We start from the raw sequence: 17,447 nt of genomic DNA, 5'->3' as shown, positions 1-17,447 counted from the left end.
CCTGATGAGTTCAGATTGTGTTCTGGTCTTTCTCCCCATAGACTGTGGGCTCCCTACAGGCAGATCAATGTCTAACTTTCCCCACTAATTGTCAAAGTTTAATGCAGCAACAATATTTGAGAGGTATTTATTTGTATGTTTATTTTAGAGAAAGAGAAAGAGAGAGAGAAAATCTTAATCAGGTTCCACATTCAGTGCGGAGCCTGATGCAGGGCTCAATCCCACAACCCTGGGATCATACCTGAGATGAAATCAAGAGTCAGACACTCAACCCACTGAGCCACTCAGGTGCTCCTGGAGAGGCCTTTAAACCAGTCTGGTTACTTATTAATAAACCATAGTGTGGGCACTCTTCTCCCTTTGACAAACTCGAGGAAAATCAAGTTCAAGTTTTTCAACTCTCTTTTAGACTCTACTGTTCATCAAAAACGTTTCCTTCTACAATCTCACTGTATTGTTTTGGCACGGTAATATCTTTACATTGGTGTATTATGTGAGGCCTGCTTCCTGAGCTGCAGAGAGGAGTGATCTTGTCAGAGCTGGGTGGCCTTGTTGATTTAACAACACACACTTGTATTACTTGGGCCCATGTGTTTGTAGCACTGTAGAGCCGTCCACACCAGATCATCTGGTGTACGTAAAAGCCATCTGCGTTCTAGTTTGCCATCCCTGATCAGCGGTGTTGCGGAGGTAATCATGCCCACCTCGCAGGGTTGTTGAGAATTAAATGGGAAGATGTATGCAAGCATCCAGCACAAGGTCAGCCACAGAGCATGTATTCGCCTAGTAAGTTGTTCACATCCAGGAGAACTTATTTCTAAGGAACTGTGTGATACAGGACCACCCGCACCGGTTTAAACACACACAACACACACAACACCCACCCACCCACCAGGACGTAGCATTCTTTCCCTCTTTTTTGGAAGGAGATTTCACCGCGGGCAGAAACGTGCTCAGACTCCATTTCCCAGCTGGGTGAGCTGCTAAGGTTAAGTGTGTAAGATGTGGGTAGAGGCTGTTGGAAGGGGCTTCTGGAAGGCCCGTTCTAAATCAAGGAGGTGACTGCCGGAGCTCCCCCAGATTTGCGGTCGGAAGCCAAGCCCTGAGGACAGAGCGGAGAGAGCCTGGGCCCCTGGGGTCCCGAGCTCCCCTTGCTCTTGGAGGGGAGGCAGCCTTGCGATAAGGCTCGGGGTGTTGGGATTTGGGGGTTCTGCTACACGCAGGCGAACCCCATCCGCCGCGCGCTGGCGGAGCAGGTGCGGGCCCCTTGGGACACTCGTGGGCCAGTCGCGGCCGTCGGGGCGGGGTAGCTCGGGGGCGGGGCCCAGGTTCCGGCTCCCCGTCCCGCGGGCACAGGCTGGCCGAACCCGGGCCCTGCCTTCCCTCCCCGCTGCCGCCGACCTCCGAGTCGGGCCGGGAGGCGGGATCCTGCGGCCTTCCCGCGGCCCGCCGCCGCATCCCAGGCCGCCTCGGGCTGCCATTGGCCGGCGCGCGTCACGTGCGTCGGCGGCGGGGGCCAGGCGGCGCGCGCGGCCCGGGAGCGGCCCAGAGCGCCTGCGCCGGCCGCGGCCGAGGTGGGCGCCGGCGGTTGTGTGGCGCCGGGCGGAAGCTGCCGGGCGGCTGCGGCGGCGTCCTTGGCGGGCGCGGGCGGCGCGGTGAGTGCGGGCGCGGTGAGTGCGGCCGGCCTGGCGCGTCTCCTCCAGAGGCGGAGGTCGGCGCTGTGCTGCCGCCGCCCCGACCCCGACGCGTCGGCCGTTTGTGGGAAGCGCGTGAGGAGAGTGGGGGCCGGGCGGGGGGCGGGGGTCGTTCCGCCGTCCGCGCGGGGGGGCCGAGGCTGGGATGCAAGCCCGAGCCCGCCACGGCGGTCCCGGAGGCCCCTGGGCGCTACCCCGCCGCCGGCGACTTGGGACCGCGCCGCCTCCCGCCTGCTGGTGCGGGTGCCCCCAGGTGCGGATGCCTCCCAGGTGCAGGTGTCCCGCCGGGGTCTGGGACGCCCCCTGGTGCGGGCGCCCCCCAGGTGAGTGTCCCCCAGGTGCCGGTGTCCCGCCGGGGTCTGGGACGCCCCCTGGTGCGGGTGCCCCCCTGGTGAGCGTCCCCCAGGTGCAGGTGTCCCGCGGCGTCTGGGACGCCCCCAAGTGCGGGCGCCCCGTGGTGAGTGTCCCCCAGGTGCAGGTGTCCCGCCGGGGTCTGGGACGCCCCCAAGTGCGGGTGTCCCCCTGGTGAGTGTCCCCCAGGTGCAGGTGTCCCGCCGGGGTCTAGGACGCCCCCTGGTGCGGGTGCCCCCTTGGTGAGTGTCCCCCAGGTGCAGGTGTCCCGCCGGCGTCTGGGACGCCCCCAAGTGAGGGTTCTCCCCTGGTGAGTGTCCCCCAGGTGCAGGTGTCCCGCCGGGGTCTGGGACGCCCCCAAGTGCGGGTGCCCCCCTGGTGAGCGTCCCCCAGGTGCAGGTGTCCCGCGGTGTCTGGGACGCCCCCAGTGCGGGCGCCCCCCTGGTGAGCGTCCCCCAGGTGCAGGTGTCCCGCCGGGGTCTAGGACGCCCCCTGGTGCGGGTGCCCCCCTGGTGAGTGTCCCCCAGGTGCAGGTGTCCCGCCGGCGTCTGGGACGCCCCCAAGGGCGGGCGCCCCCCTGGTCAGTGTCCCCCAGGTGCAGGTGTCCCGCGGCGTCTGGGACGCCCCCTGGTGCGGGTGCTCCCTGGTATGGTGCTCCCCGTCAGGTGCAGGTGCCTCCAGGTGCGGGTCCCCCACTTGCGGTGCCCCAGGTGCCCCGCGTCCCGAGCCATCTTCAGGGGCTGCACCCCGGGCTTCGGCGGGGACCAGCTGCTGATGGGGCCTGGCGCCCTGCCTGGTCCGCGCGGTCTGGGAAGGTGCCTTGTCCTCCCTTCTCTCCTCCTTTCCAGTGTAACGCTTCCTCCTGTGCTTCTCTGACCCTCATAACAAATTCAGGCCCACGACAGTTGTTTTAAAGGTAACATTGGACACTATGCAAAGGGGTCTGAGAAGCACAGTTTCCCCCGCTGCAACCAGTGTGGCAGAATCACTTCCACACCCTGCCGAATCCCTACTGAGGATGAAGTCTCCTCGGTGCTCCTTGTATGGATTGTTCAGGGTCCCAGCATTTAGGAAAATCTTGGGAGAGAAGGGGCTTGCACTTCAAAATTCCACTTGGAAATCTGGAAATTATCCTGAGGACAAACCTTAAATCACAGTTCTCTTAAAGGCACATCTCATCCTTTTTCCGACTGAAACTGCCTCAACATCCGAAGATTTTCTCTAGCTTTAAAATAAGCAGCACGGTGGGTGTGAAAACGTGTACGTTGGAATGTTTCTTTGCTGGTGACTTTATCCGTTCTTTCTCACATCACTTCGGCCTCACCTAAAGATACATTTGATTTTTTTTTAGTTTACTTATACATTTCCTGTTCTAAAATATGTAAGTTGAATAATCAAAACATTTCCTTGCAAAATATATTTTTTTAAGTTTTTATTTATTTTTGAGACAGAGAGAGAGCATGAGCAGGGGAGGGGCAGAGAGAGAGGGAGACACAGAATCGGAAGCGGGCTCCAGGCTCTGAGCCGTCAGCCCAGAGCCCTACGCGGGGCTCGAACTCACGAGCTGTGAGATCACGACCTGAGCCGAAGTCGGACGCTCAACCGACTGAGCCACCCAGGCGCCCCACTTTCCAAAATATTAACTGTGTCATTTAACACACTTAATGTGTTGTTACTGAAAGAAATGGGCTGTTTTTTGGTTCCCGTGGAGGCAACTTGGGATAGAGAAAATAAAGTGGGTTTTGGTTTAAGCAAGAACTCGTATTTTAACCCCAGTTCTACCACTTTCCTGACCTTGGGCCAGTGACTTCGTGGCTGAGTCTCACTTTGCTCGTCTTTAAGATGGGGACAGTGCCTCCAGGGTTTTATTTGGGGCAGCATATGGAAAGGCCTGGCAGAGCACTAAGCACAAGCAGTTTTGTCCTGTTCTCTTTCACCTCCCCTGTTTTCAGAGATCGGTGCGTTCCTATACTGCTGTAACATTCCAGGTCATTTCCATTTCCAAAAAAGATGCAATTCATTTTTGAGGACCTACTGCATGCAAGGCATAAAAAGAAAAAATCGATAAAAATAATAACGAGCCGTGGGGCGCCTGGGTGGCTCAGTCTGTTAAGCACCCGACTTCGGCTCAGGTCACGGTCTCACGGTCCGTGGCTTCGAGCCCCGCGTCGGGCTCTGTGCTGACGGCTCGGAGCCTGGAGCCTGCTTCGGATTCTGTGTCTCCCTCTCTCTCTGCCCCTCTCCCGTTCATGCTCTCTCTCTGCTCAAAAACAAATAAAAACATTTAAAAAAATGATAATAAGGGGCGCCTGGGTGGCGCAGTCGGTTGAGCGTCCGACTTCAGCCAGGTCACGATCTCGCGGTCCGGGAGTTCGAGCCCCGCGTCGGGCTCTGGGCTGACAGCTTGGAGCCTGGAGCCTGCTTCGGATTCTGTGTCTCCCCCTCTCTCTCTGCCCCTCTCCAACTCGTGCTCCTTCTCTCCCAAAAATGAAATGAAGACATTTAAAAAAATAACAGTGAGCCACCTTTTAAATATTTTTGAGAGATCTGTGGGCACGGGCTATTTATTTAGCTCCTAATCATGCTTTCCTTTCTATGACTAAACTCATCCATTTGTTAATTCAGTAAATATTTATGAACATTTATTGGTGCCAGGCTTTGTGTTAGGTGGAGGGGATATACCAGTGAGGAAGGCAGACAGGGTCCCTGATCTTACAGAAATTATATGGGAAAAAAATACAAGCAAATATAAAAGCAGAGGTAAGTACAGATTGTGATAAATGTTTGAACAGCACAACTACAAAGTCTCTGAATGTTAGCATGATGAGGAAATGTGTTTCTCACTGAGTTTGATTTGTAACAAAATAGTGGTTGGGAAATTCTCTTAAACTCTTAAAGTCTCAGTTAAAAGTACATTGTGCATTAGAAAATAGGAAACTTCAAGAAAATAAACGAGCACAGTTGAAGATTTCACAGGTCTGAAATACTTTTCACAGTTGATCCAAGAGATGTAACTTAAATTTGTTCCCATAAAAATGTCAGTGCTTTGACAGTTCTTTGGCTTAACTTACAAGAAGTTATAATCGTATTTTTTCTTGGAAATCATTCCCTTTAATGGCAATTAGTATGGGCACCTAGTTTTGTAGAAAATTGTGTCCCCATAAATCTTTCTGCATGATCTCGAAAATGTACTGATCCTCAAGCCCATGAGACTTTTAACACGAACAGTGAGTGTGGACTGACCATTAAACAGGTGTCTGAGAGAACAACTAACCCATGACCTTAGACACCGCTTATAAAGTACATGTTTTTATTTTTCTAGTTGATCAAACAGCAATAGATCTGATGACAGCAAATTGAACAAATTGGATTTTTAAGGAAACTGACTTTTGCAACTGACCAGTTACGATGATGAAAACCTGAAACTCCCTAACTACTTACACTTGCATGAAAAAAACTAACAGAAATATTAACAGGCATTCTGCTTATCATTTTCTCAGTTCGTTATTAGTCATGTTTCCTGGGCTGTCTAGTTAAGTATTTGGACATAACTTTTTTGCCATGGTTTAAAACCTAACAGTTGTCCTCTTGGTGGTAAACCTTATGATTTTAGTCCATGATCTTTTTTTTTTTTTTTTTTTTTTTTAATTTTAGAGAATGAACAGAGGGAGAGGGGCAGAGGGAGAGCGAGAGAACCTTAAGCAGGCTCCATGCTCAGCGCAGAGCCCGACATCCATGACCCTGGGATCATGAACAAGTTGAAATCAAGAGTTGGATGCTTAGCGCCTAGTCCTTAACCTCTTGATTGGCAGGTTCCCCCCCCCCCCCCCCCATCAGCTAGCCTCCTTGTAGTTGCTATGAAAGAGCACTTCTGCCCTTTGTTCTTTCTCTGTGGGCACTAACACCTGTCAGTCTCTGGATCAGATCTTTGTGTCTGAGTGCTGTCCCGCTTATGAGCATAGGAGCCGGCCAGGTGGAGTAGGTGGAGACCAGCTAGGAGAAAGCCCGCTAATAGTTTCTTGAGGGAAATAAAAGTCTTTTTGGTCTGGGAGTCATTTCTTTTCACTATAGTTCAAGCAACACCATTTTTTTCTGCACGGTCGGTGTGTTAATTTGTGGCGTTCTACCCTTCAGAAGGAAAGATGTTTGGCCCTATATGTGAACTCAAGACTTTATTTCATCAAAAAAATCCTTTTAAGTTTATTTATTTATTTTGAGAGAATGAGAGTGAGCAAGCAGGGTAGGGGCAGAGAGAGAGAGATGGGGGGGGGGGCGGGGAGAGAGAGAATCCTAAGCAGGCTCTTCACTGTTAGTGCAGAGCCGGATGCGGGGCTCGAACTCACAAACCGTGAGATCGTGACCTGAGCCGAAACAAAAAGTTGGACACTTAACTGAGCGAGGCACCCAGGTGCCCCAATTCTAGTTCTTTTTAAGCAGATGTTTTATTGCTAGAATAAGGACCAGAAGAATCCATTTATTGAATTGCTCTACAGGATAAATTTGGAAACCCAAACTGCCTGTCCAGGAACAAAATCAATTATCCGCTCCTTTCCTTCCCTAACCCTGGCCTCTCAGCCTTACTGCCCACCGGAGGGGTCTCTGTCGGAAGAGGTCTCTGAAGGAAGATTTATCCTATTGGTGACAGGTAGCACCTTCAGTTCTCTTCTTTTCAAACTTTGTCAGCCAATCCTTTAGAATGTTTATTTTTTACTTTATTTGCTAGAGGCAGAGCATGAAGAGTAGACTTGAGGGGATTAGGGTCAGTGTGGAAAAGTAAAATCACATGCTGGAACTTTTCCTCAGAATTGTAGGGAAAGGGGAGATGGCTGACTGAAAATATGTTTAGAGTTGAGTAATAGATATTCCAGTTTAAAATTTTTGTGTCCCAAAGAAAATGGCCCAATTTAAAAATTCTGTCTGGCCTTTTGTATATTACCTCAAACTTGGTAGCAATTTTGTTGTGTCTATCACTGATGGGCAAATATATTTGACTATTACATTGTGGCTGTTTTGAAATATACAATAGTTTTGTCTTTATCCCCCAATGAGAAACTATGTATAAATTGACTCAGGCCACAGGTTAAATTTACAGCAGATATTAGAAACAATGGCAGGAATATATTGTAACACGTAGCACGAGAGGCTGTGTGTAATGTAATAGCCATTACAACTATAGGATCTTTTGAAAGTGGAATTGTATTCCTATAAAAGTAAAACATCACGGAGCATAAAAATTTAGAAAATACTGATCAGCCAAAACGAAAAAAAAACCTTGCAGCTCCAGCAGCGTGCGTATCGTATTAGTTGAGCTCGCCTTTGTTGATCTGCGGTGGATTTACTCGGGATGGTGGTAGACAAGCCAGCTGCCCCGTGAGCGCTGGACGCTGCATCTCCTGCGAGCGCGCGTAGTGTGTGCTCTCTACTCTGGCTGTTCTGTGAATGGAGGCACTTATTCTAAGGTCAACACCTTTTGTCCACTCTTTTTTCCAGACTGTGACCTCTCCAGACGTCTTCAGACCTCTGGCTCCTCGGGGATCTTTAGGGAAGGGCCCGGTGAGCTAGCGTTTCAAGTCTGTGGTGGCCACCTGAGTAAGAACTGAAGAGTGGCCGAATATGTACTTCGAGTAATAACGGAAGCTGTAGGAGCGGGTCAGGGGAAGTCAGCCACCTGGTGTCTCTCAAGCGCTTTCTCTCCGCCTGTGTGGACGTACTGTGTGTACAGTTGTTGTGTTTGACTTTGCTTAGCGGGAATGCCTTTCCGTTTCCAGCCAGCTCTCTGCATGTCCGTATGGCCCGGAAGTGCTGTCCTGCAGTTCTGTCCCTGCAGGCCAGCCCGTCCCCTGCCACGGTCCCTCCCGACCCGCGGGCCTCCTTGTGCTCACCGCCGTCAGTGCTGTCGTGTCTTGAACACATCTCGGGCTTCTCGCTTCATGTCATAGGCCCACCTGAACACGCTCACCGTCACCGTGCCCTGTGAACACTGGCATCACGCTGTGCCCTCTCCTGCTGGCCCCCGTGGTTGAGCTCCTGGTCTCCGCCCCAAGCTGACTCGTGTCCACACGCCCTCCATAAGCCTGTTTTGCAAAGGTCCTAGCACGCATCCAGCTTAGCCTGTGTTTAATTTTGTGAGTATAAAGCTGTACAGAATCAACTGTTTTCTTTCAGCAAAAGCTCATTGGGAGCAGAGGTGATAAGCAGGGGCTTTGGGGAGGCTTTCTCCTCTCGGTGGTCAGTTGTGTGTGTTTCCTGGTACATGTGGCAAAGCATTCTCGTCTGGATAATTTTCTTCTCTTCCCTCTGATGCAGCCATTCCATATTTCAAAACAGAGAAACAGAATGTTAATTATGTGTGGAATTTTAAAGTGTTCATGGCCTTAATGGTCTAAAGTTCTATAAAGTGATCGTGGAGTATTTCTGCTTTTCATTTTGTGCTGTCCAAAGTCTTATTTTCTAATTGCCTGTTACTTGGATCAGTGGTGGCCTCCTTGAGTCAAAGTACAGGACTCCCCCGTTCATGTAGACAGAAAGAAAGCTGAACAGTTTTTCTGCATGTTAAGTTTTAGACTTTTAAGTTCTGTACTTCTAAAACGCTAATTTCTCTAGTTGATTATAACAACATAGAATGGAAGTAATATCCTTTTGTCACATAAGTGGTGAAATTTACTGGTTTCAGTAGAGTGAGTCCTGTTGCATTGGGCATTTGGGGAAGAGATCGTAACACATATTAATCGCTTCCTTGGTGCCAGATGTTGACTCCAACTCAGCCTGTGAGGGTGTCCTGAGCCGTCCCTCAGGCCACGCACCTCAGGAACTATTTGGTCTTTGTACTCCCCCATGTTCTCAGAGCTCTTGGCACCTCGTAGGGGCTCAGATATTTACTGTATTGAACTGGACTGTTGTTCGTGTGACTCCCTAAGCATTCTGGAGTCTTCCCCTCTAAGGCATACTCTGGTTTGTCCCCCTGCCTTCCGACTTTGGGAAAAATATACCTGCACGGTGACACAATTTTGTATTATTGAGCATGTCAGAGGTTTCTGTTCCCAGGTAGATACAACTGAAAAGTGCAGTATTTATTTGTTGCTCAAATTGTTCCAACTTCACCATCGAGAGCTCTTTCCGGTGGTTTCTGTTTGTGTTTGGAGCACTTGCCTGCTTTCCGGCACTACAGGATGCTTCAGATTCATCTAGCGTGTTCCCTGTTCCAGCCCTAAAATCAGCCATTTCAACAAGGATCCCTGGATCCTGGTGTTAAAAGCCAGGATTTGCTCTGATGTGCTCATCGCTACTGGGGTGTCCTTGATTTTAGGTCCCGTGAGTGAGCAGAGCTAGGAGATAAATATGTGGGTATTGACTTACCTGTGTGTGCACACATCTCTGTAATATTTCCACTTTGAGTCATCGGTTTCTGTATTAAGCTAAATAGGAGTTCCGGCTGATGCCTCAGACTCTAATTCAGAACCCCCCCACCCGGTTCATTCTGGCCTTTTCCCCGGTGCTTACTTGTTATCTGTACCCTCCATCTGCGACAGCGAGAGACCCGGCTTCTGCCATTCACCATGTTTCTACTTAACTTCTCCATTCCAGGATACGTGTGCAGGGGTATCAAGATTGTTAACCAGCCCCTCCCTGAGAAGTCGCATTTCCAGCTACAGTGGAGTGTATGGTTCCTTTTGACTTTCAGCCTCCGGTCATTTCCAGAGTTACTCAGGTCCCTTTCTGCCATCCCCCCTCCTCCTCCCCGTGAGGTTATTCACACATTTGTAATACAATTAAATTCTTTTGTCTGCATTCCCTGCTGGGGTTCCCCACTCTCCACCCTCCTAGTTGATTTTTTTTAGTTTGCATTTTAAAATATTGCATAAAGTTTATTCTTTGTGCTATAAAATAGTTCTGGGAGGGCTGACAAATGGATAACATACGTATCCATCACTGTAGTACTAGACAGAATAGTTTCATGGCCCTAAAAATTTGTGCTTTACTCGGTCGCCCCTCTGCCCTTTTCAGACGTCTTGCAAAGGCTGTTTTGTCTCTTTTCCAGAGAGTCCTATAAATGGAATCTTACAGTGTAATCTTACATTGGATTCTTTTGCTTAGCGTGCTACATGTAAAATTTATCCACGTTGTTGCATAGAATAATGATCCTTTCCCTTTAATCACAGAACAGTGGTCTAGTAGGTTTTGTGACAGGTGGGTCATTTCCAGATATTGGTGATTACAAGTGAAGCCATCGTGAAGATTCACATATGTGTTTTTGAGTGGATGTGTTTTCAAATTAGTTGGGTAAATAGCTGAGAACAGTTTCTGGGTCTTACTCTAGGGCTGTGTTGAGCTGGCTGAGAGACCGCCACACTGCCTTCTACATGGCTGTACCGTTGCCCTCTCTCCCACCAGTGGTGAAAGAGGCTTCCTCTTGCCCCCCATCTGTGCCAGCAGTTGGCATTGCTAGGTTTTCTTGTGTTTCTGTGTTTTGCTGTTCTGACATAGAGTGGTATATCATTGTGGTTTTAAGTTGCACTTCCCTATACGAAGCATCTTCTCATACGCTTTATTTTCATCTGTCTGTCTTTGGTGAGGTGCCTGTTCACATCTTTTGCCCATTTTTTTTCTTTCGGTAGAAACTAAAAAGTATAATATAAAGGTTTTATTTTTAACTTCAAAATAAAGCTCAAACAATACAGAAGTGTATAAAGGGAATAAATAGGACAAATGCTCCCTTTTTTGCTCCAAATGTAAATCTCTTAAAACTGGTATTAACAGATTGACACATATGGCGCCAGTTTTCCCTTATGTTTCTAATTCACAAATGCATTTTTCTATAATTTTGAAGTTTTTTTGTTTTTTTTTTAATTTTTTTTTCAACGTTTTTATTTTTATTTTTGGGACAGAGAGAGACAGAGCATGAACGGGGGAGGGGCAGAGAGAGAGGGAGACACAGAATCGGAAACAGGCTCCAGGCTCTGAGCCATCAGCCCAGAGCCTGACGCGGGGCTCGAACTCCCGGACCGCGAGATGGTGACCTGGCTGAAGTCGGACGCTTAACCGACTACGCCACCCAGGCGCCCCTTTTTTTTTTTTTTTTTTTTAATTTTTTTTCAACGTTTTTATTTTTATTTTTGGGACAGAGAGAGACAGAGCATGAACGGGGGAGGGGCAGAGAGAGAGGAAGACACAGAATCGGAAACAGGCTCCAGGCTCTGAGCCATCAGCCCAGAGCCTGATGCGGTGAAGTTTTTTTAACACATAAATGTAACTCAACCCAAACTATTACTCTGCAACTTGCTTTTATTTTTTAACTTACTGCCGTATTGCAGTCAAGTTCCAGCTCAGTGCATGTAAACATAACTTGGTGAGAATGTAACTGGCTTGTGTTCCGTGAGAAATGTATGCTAGCATTTGCTCAACCATTTCTTACTCAGAAGTATTCAAATTCATACCAGTTTCTTTTATACAAGAAAAATTCTGTAGCAACCACAATTTACACACCCTGATGGCCTTTTCATTTTTTTCTTAAATAAAAATGCAATATGTGGGGCGCCTGGGTGGCTCAGTCAGTTAAGCACCCGACTTCAGCCCAGGTCATGATCCTGCACTTCGTGGGTTGGAGCTTGGCGTCGGGCTCTGCGCTGACAGCTCGGGGCCTGGAGCCTGCTTCAGATTCTGTGTCTCCCTCTCTCTCTGCCCCTCCCCTGCTTACACTCTGTCTCTCTGTCTCCCCAAAATAAACAAACATTAAAAAAAAATACAATATGTAAATACCTATAATATCTCCAATTAACCAACATATGAGCAGGAAAGAGTAGTTATCAGTCATCCTGGGAACCTGTCCTCCCACCCCTGCCCTCTCTCCTCCCTTTCTCATTTTGCCCGTTTTTAGGAGTGCTTGGGTGGCTCGGTCGGTTGAGCGTCCCACTCTTGATTTCAGCCCAGGTCATGATCCCAGGGTTGTGGGACTGAGCCCCACATCAGGCTCTGCACTCACAGCATGAAGCCTGCTTAGGATTCTCTCTTTCCCTCTCTCAGCCCCTCTCCCCCGTGCTCGCACATGCTCTCTCTCATTTAAAAAAAAAGAAAAAGAGTTGTCCTCTTTTTCAACCTTTAAAGTTGTTTGCATGTGTTTGATGCGTGTCCTTCATCAGACATGGGATTTGCAGGTACTTTCTCCCAGTCCGTCTTTTCATCCTCTGTGGCTTTTACAGAGTTCAAGGTTTTCATTTTAATTAATTTCAACTTAAAAGTTTTTCTTTCATAGATTTGCTTTTGCTGGTATACTTAAAAACTCATCACCAAAACCAAGGTCATGCAGATGCCCCCCTGTACTTTCTTCTAGAGATTTTATAATGTCTGCATTTTACATGTAGGTCAGTGATCCATTTTGAGTTAATATCTGTGTGAGGTTCAGTGTGTTGCATATGTACTCCAGTACCTGGCATCACTTGTTGAAAAAGCTGTTCTTTCTTTATTGAATGGTCTTTGCACCTTTGTCAAAACCTGTGTTTTTGTGGGTTTGTTTCCAGGCTCTGTTACGTTCCATAACATGAGTTGGTTCTTTCACCGGTTTATAGTCAGTCTTGCAATCAGGTAGTGTGAATCCTCCAACTTTGCTCTTTTCCAGAATCAAATTGGCTATTCTAATATATTTACTTGTTCATATAAACATTAGAACAAACTTGAGTGTGTTTCCAAAAAGCTGGCTGGGATTTCAGTAGGAATTGCATTAAACCATCGATCTGCTGACATCGTCACTACATTGAGTCTTCCAAATACAAGAACATGAAATATCTCTCCCTTTATTTAGATTTTCCTTGATTTCTTTTGATCAGTGATTTCTGGTTTTCTGTACCCACATCCTGTACATATTTTGTTACATCTATACCTCAGGACTTCATGTGGGGAGGTGCTGTTGTAAGTGTATTCTTTTTTAAAATTCAAATTCCAAGTGTTCATTGCTGGTATATAGGAAAGCAGTTGTCTTTTTTATCTTGATTATGTCCCTTTCAGCTGTGCTAAATTCACTTATTATGTACAGGAGTTATTTGGTAGATTCTTTGGGGTTTCTGGATAGAGAGGTATGTTGTCTGTGAATAAAGATAGTTTTATTTCTTTTCATTTTATTTTTTTATTCTTTTTATTTTATTTCTTTATTTCTTTTTCTTTTCTTTTATTCTTTTTCTTTTATTTATTTTTATTTCTTTTTATCCAATTTGTATACCTCTTCTTCTTGTGTGATTACACTAGCTAAAACTTTTAGTATGAAGGTGAATTAGAAGTGGTGAGAGGGAACATCCTCCTTCCTGATCTTGGGGAGAAACTTAACATCTCACTATTTAGTGTGATGTTAGCTGTGATTTTTAAAAATAGTCTTATTAGATTAAGGGAGTTCCCTTCTAAGTTTTTTGGGTTTTTAGCATGAATGGATGTTGAACTTTGTTTCTCCTGCATATATTAATATAATCGTATCTGTTTTCATTCATTCCATCAATATGACGAATTACATTGATTTACAGATGTTGAATCAACCTTGCATTGTTGGAATGAACCCCATGTTACCATGTATTACCCTTTTTATATAGTCAGTTTGCTGGATTCATTTTGCTAATATATCTAAATTCATGAAAGATCTTGGTTTATAGTTTTCTTTTTTGTAATATATTTATCTAGTTTGGGAATAAAAGGTAATGTTGGCCTTACAAAATGAGTTGAAAGATGATCTCCCTTCTGATTCCTGGAGGAAATTGTAAAAGTGGTATTGTTTCTTCCTTAAATGTTTGGTAACATTCACCAGTAATAGCATCTGAGCTTGGTGTTTTCATTTTGGGGGAAGATTTACCACTGATTTAATCTTTTTCAGGTGTAGGGCTGTTCATATTATCTGTATTTCCTGGGGTGAGTTTTGGTTGGTTGCACCCTTCAAGAATTAGTCCATGTTATCTAGATTATCAAATTTAGGGGTGCCTGGGTGGCTCAGTCAATTATGTGTCTGACTTCGGCTCGGGTCATGATCTCACAGTTTATGAGTTTGAGCCCCACGTCGGGCTCTGTGCTGACAGCTTGGAGCCTGGAGCCTGCTTCGAGTTCTGTGTCTCCCTCTCTCTCCCCCTCCCCCCTCTTAAAAATAAATAAACAGTAAAAAAAATGAATTATCAAGCTTATGGGCATAGAATTGTTTGTGCTATTCGCTTAACTAACTTTTTGATGTCTGTAAGATTAGTAGTGATGAGGGGCGCCTGGGTGGCGCAGTCGGTTGAGCGTCCGACTTCAGCCAGGTCACGATCTCGCGGTCCGGGAGTTCGAGCCCCGCGTTGGGCTCTGGGCTGATGGCTCAGAGTCTGGAGCCTGTTTCCGATTCTGTGTCTCCCTCTCTCTCTGCCCCTCCCCCGTTCATGCTCTGTCTCTCTCTGTCCCAAAAATGAATAAACGTTGAAAAAAAATTAAAAAAAAAAAAAAAAAAAAAAGATTAGTAGTGATGACTCCTATTTTACTCCTGATTGGTAATGTGCGTCTTCTCTTTTTTTCTTAGCTCTTGGTTTGGTTTATTGTTTCCTTCCTTCTACTTGCTTTAGGTTTTGTTTTTCTTTATCTCATGTTTGAAGTTGGAAGCTTATGTTATTGATTTTAGACCTGTCGTCCTTTCTGTTGATCTTAAAAGTAAAACTGCTAGTTATTTTACTCTGTACAGGAGTAGAAGAATTGCAATCTAGGACGTTCAGGTTACTACAAACCATAGGTAAACTCAGAGAACAAAGCAGAAGAATGCACTTTTATGGATGAAAGGGGGATTTGCAAAGGCTGTTCTGCACAAAAGTCCAGTGGAGGTAAATGGGAGTTTCAGGGTGGTGCCCATCTCTCATTGGCTGGGCTGTGATAGTCTCTTATTGGCTGGGTTGTGACCTGTCTCTTTGGCTTGGCTGTGATCATCTCTCATTGGCTGGGTATTACCATCTCTCATCTCTTATTAGCTGAGCTGTGACCCTCTCTCATTGGCTGGATATTACAGTGTCTCATTGGCTGGGCTGTGACACCTCTCATTGGCTGGCTGTGTTCTCTGTCATTGGCTGGACTGTTGCCAGGTCAGGAGAAAATCTTCCTTCATCTTGCAGGGGTGGTAAAGTGAACTTGGTCCTGACTGAATGCAAGGTAGGGCTCTTCCTGTTGCATCTGCAAAGGCTGCAAGCAGTGGGGGAGGGGGGCATGAGTGCTCCCTCGTCGGACCCCCAACTCCACTCTAAGGTTTCCTTTACTCATTTTCACATTCCCCCTTTTAATCAAGAGCTTTCCCCAAAAGCAGCACCTGTCCCGAGTCAGGTTTTCTGTATTTAGTGGTTTAGTCCCTCAGTGGCAGGGAGGACCTTTGCTAGTTGTCATGTCCTACATCGGAGGGAAAATGCATAGCAGTTGGAAACCACTTCAGGCCACATTTGAGTAACGAGGAAGGTTAGGAGGGAGAGACTCTCGGGTGGTTTCCAACTAAAGTTTCTGTCTTAATGTTGTAAGTGTTGGAAATCACCTTGAAGCATGAGCTAGAATCACCTTATTGGGTACATCGTTTTTACAAAAGTTTGACAGGTAATAAAATGCAAAACCTAAAAATAATTATACAAAACAAAAAAAGTAATATGACAATAACAAATTACATTATAGTCTACAAAGTTTTCCCGTTGAGACTTCACGATGCCGCGAGTGAGTGTGACAAGTCTGAGGACTGAGCGTGGCGTGTGCACAGTGCAAGTGTGGTAACATCACACGGCCGAACAGTGCACGCCTAACTAACAAAGCACCTGAATGGTGAAGTGGGTTTCCCGACCACCATGATGTGTGAGAGGGGCCCCCAGGTAGGAGTAATCTTCTTTAACAGAATTTTAGCCACAGAAGAAGCATTGGCCTGTCTACAAGGGGAAGCTTCGGTCCGGTGGCAAAACATACAGACCACGACAAGAACATGTTTCTTTCCCTGAGGTAGGGAAGCCGTATGAGATCCATTTGCCAAACCTCAAATGGTCCGTCGGGCGGTTCAGAGTCTGGGAGAAGTGCGGTTTTCCCTGGATTATACCTTGGATGTGGGACGAGCGAAGTAGGCACCCTGTTATCTTTTCCGCACCTGTATTGGTCCACGAATGCCATCACCGTGTCAGGAGACCAGTGGTTGAAAGCACGTACAGTGGTGAGCAGCGGGGATTTTGGAACTTCTGTGGGCAGATTGTTATTTGGTCCACACCAGAGTTCTCTCTTACTATCAAACCAACAATGACTAGATTTCTAATACTGTTTTTCCTTTTCTGGGGCCAATTTTTGGGGTCTCTGGTCAATTTTTCCAAATTATCATTTGAGAGAACATCCCTTTGGACCAGGGCAGAGGTCTGGCTGTTGGCCTCCGAGAGAACAGCATTTGGGGCAGAAATGTCAGTGAGGTGGTTTCCTTTGGCCTCCAGGGACTCACGTCTGGAATGCCCAGGAACCTTGGTAATGGCCAGAGCAGCCCTTAAAAATATGGCACGTAATATATTTAGATACAGCCATTTAAAATTTTATCTCCATTGGAGGTAAACCTCGCTGTTGCCATACTATTTCAAAGTCCTGAGTTACTTACTGGAAGGGCTACCAGCTCTCGATATAAATGCCTGTGGTTTTACCCTTGGCCAGGGTATCCAGCTCGAGTCCGGGCATGTAACTCAGCCTGTCTGGCTGAAGTAGGCAGAGGTAAAGGTGCCCCCTTAGTGACTTCAAAAGGGGTTCCAGTAGCACTCCCAGCACGATATTTACCATTTTCATCCTTTAAATAAGAACCATCAGTGAACCATTAAAAGTCCGTATTTCATCTGCAGAGAAATTCCTGTAACTTGTCACAGGGCGTCAAAAGGTGATGTGTCAACATCGAGCAGTCGTGAGGGTCTTGTCAATGAGGGAGGAGAGAGGAATAGTGGGGTGAAGGCTGTTGCAAAAAGGAAGAGTCACATGAGGAGCGGTTAGCAGGAGGATGGTAAGTGAGGTGACTGGCTGAAGAGTATTGAGTGTGGGGAGAGTTCAGGAGGGCTTCCACTGCATGGGGCACAAGGATGGTTAGAGGGGACCCCGTGACTATTTCCGCGGTGGCCTAACCAAGAGGGCAGTGGCAGGAATGGCTGGGAGGCAAGGGGGCGGGGGGGGGGGGGCATCCCTGAGCCACAGGTTCAAGTTGTTGGCTATAATGCCCTACGGGACAGCAGTGGTGCCCGTGATTTTGGGGTGAGCGCTCCAAGGGCATTCCCTTCCCTCTCACATACCAAGAGGGAAAAGGGGAATTGAAAGGATGTCCAAAGACAGGGAATTGAAAGGATGTCCAAAAGCCAAACTTTAGGCTTTTCCCTAAAGTCCCAAAAGCTGTGTCATCCTGATCTTTCCAAATAACAGGGTCAGGTTGGTTGATTT

At 47.2% G+C, this 17,447-nt stretch overlaps 1 protein-coding gene across 3 annotated transcripts in view; it reads left to right on the top strand.

The window, feature by feature from the left end:
- Positions 1-1,550: 1,550 nt before the first annotated feature.
- The window catches only part of PTPDC1 (protein tyrosine phosphatase domain containing 1), a 70,548-nt gene continuing 54,651 nt past the window's right edge, over positions 1,551-17,447 (top strand). Inside the window, exon 1 of one of the 3 annotated variants that reach the window (XM_047829693.1) lies at positions 1,551-1,655. The gene's annotated coding sequence lies outside the window, so the exon portion shown is untranslated. The remainder of the gene's footprint in view (positions 1,656-17,447) is intronic. The other 2 variants (XM_047829694.1, XM_047829690.1) reach the window with 2 other exon arrangements.

The sequence above is a fragment of the Prionailurus viverrinus genome, chromosome D4 (assembly GCF_022837055.1).
Source record: "Prionailurus viverrinus isolate Anna chromosome D4, UM_Priviv_1.0, whole genome shotgun sequence".
Lineage (NCBI taxonomy): Eukaryota > Metazoa > Chordata > Mammalia > Carnivora > Felidae > Prionailurus > Prionailurus viverrinus.
This window is presented reverse-complemented; position numbering and strand designations above follow the sequence as displayed.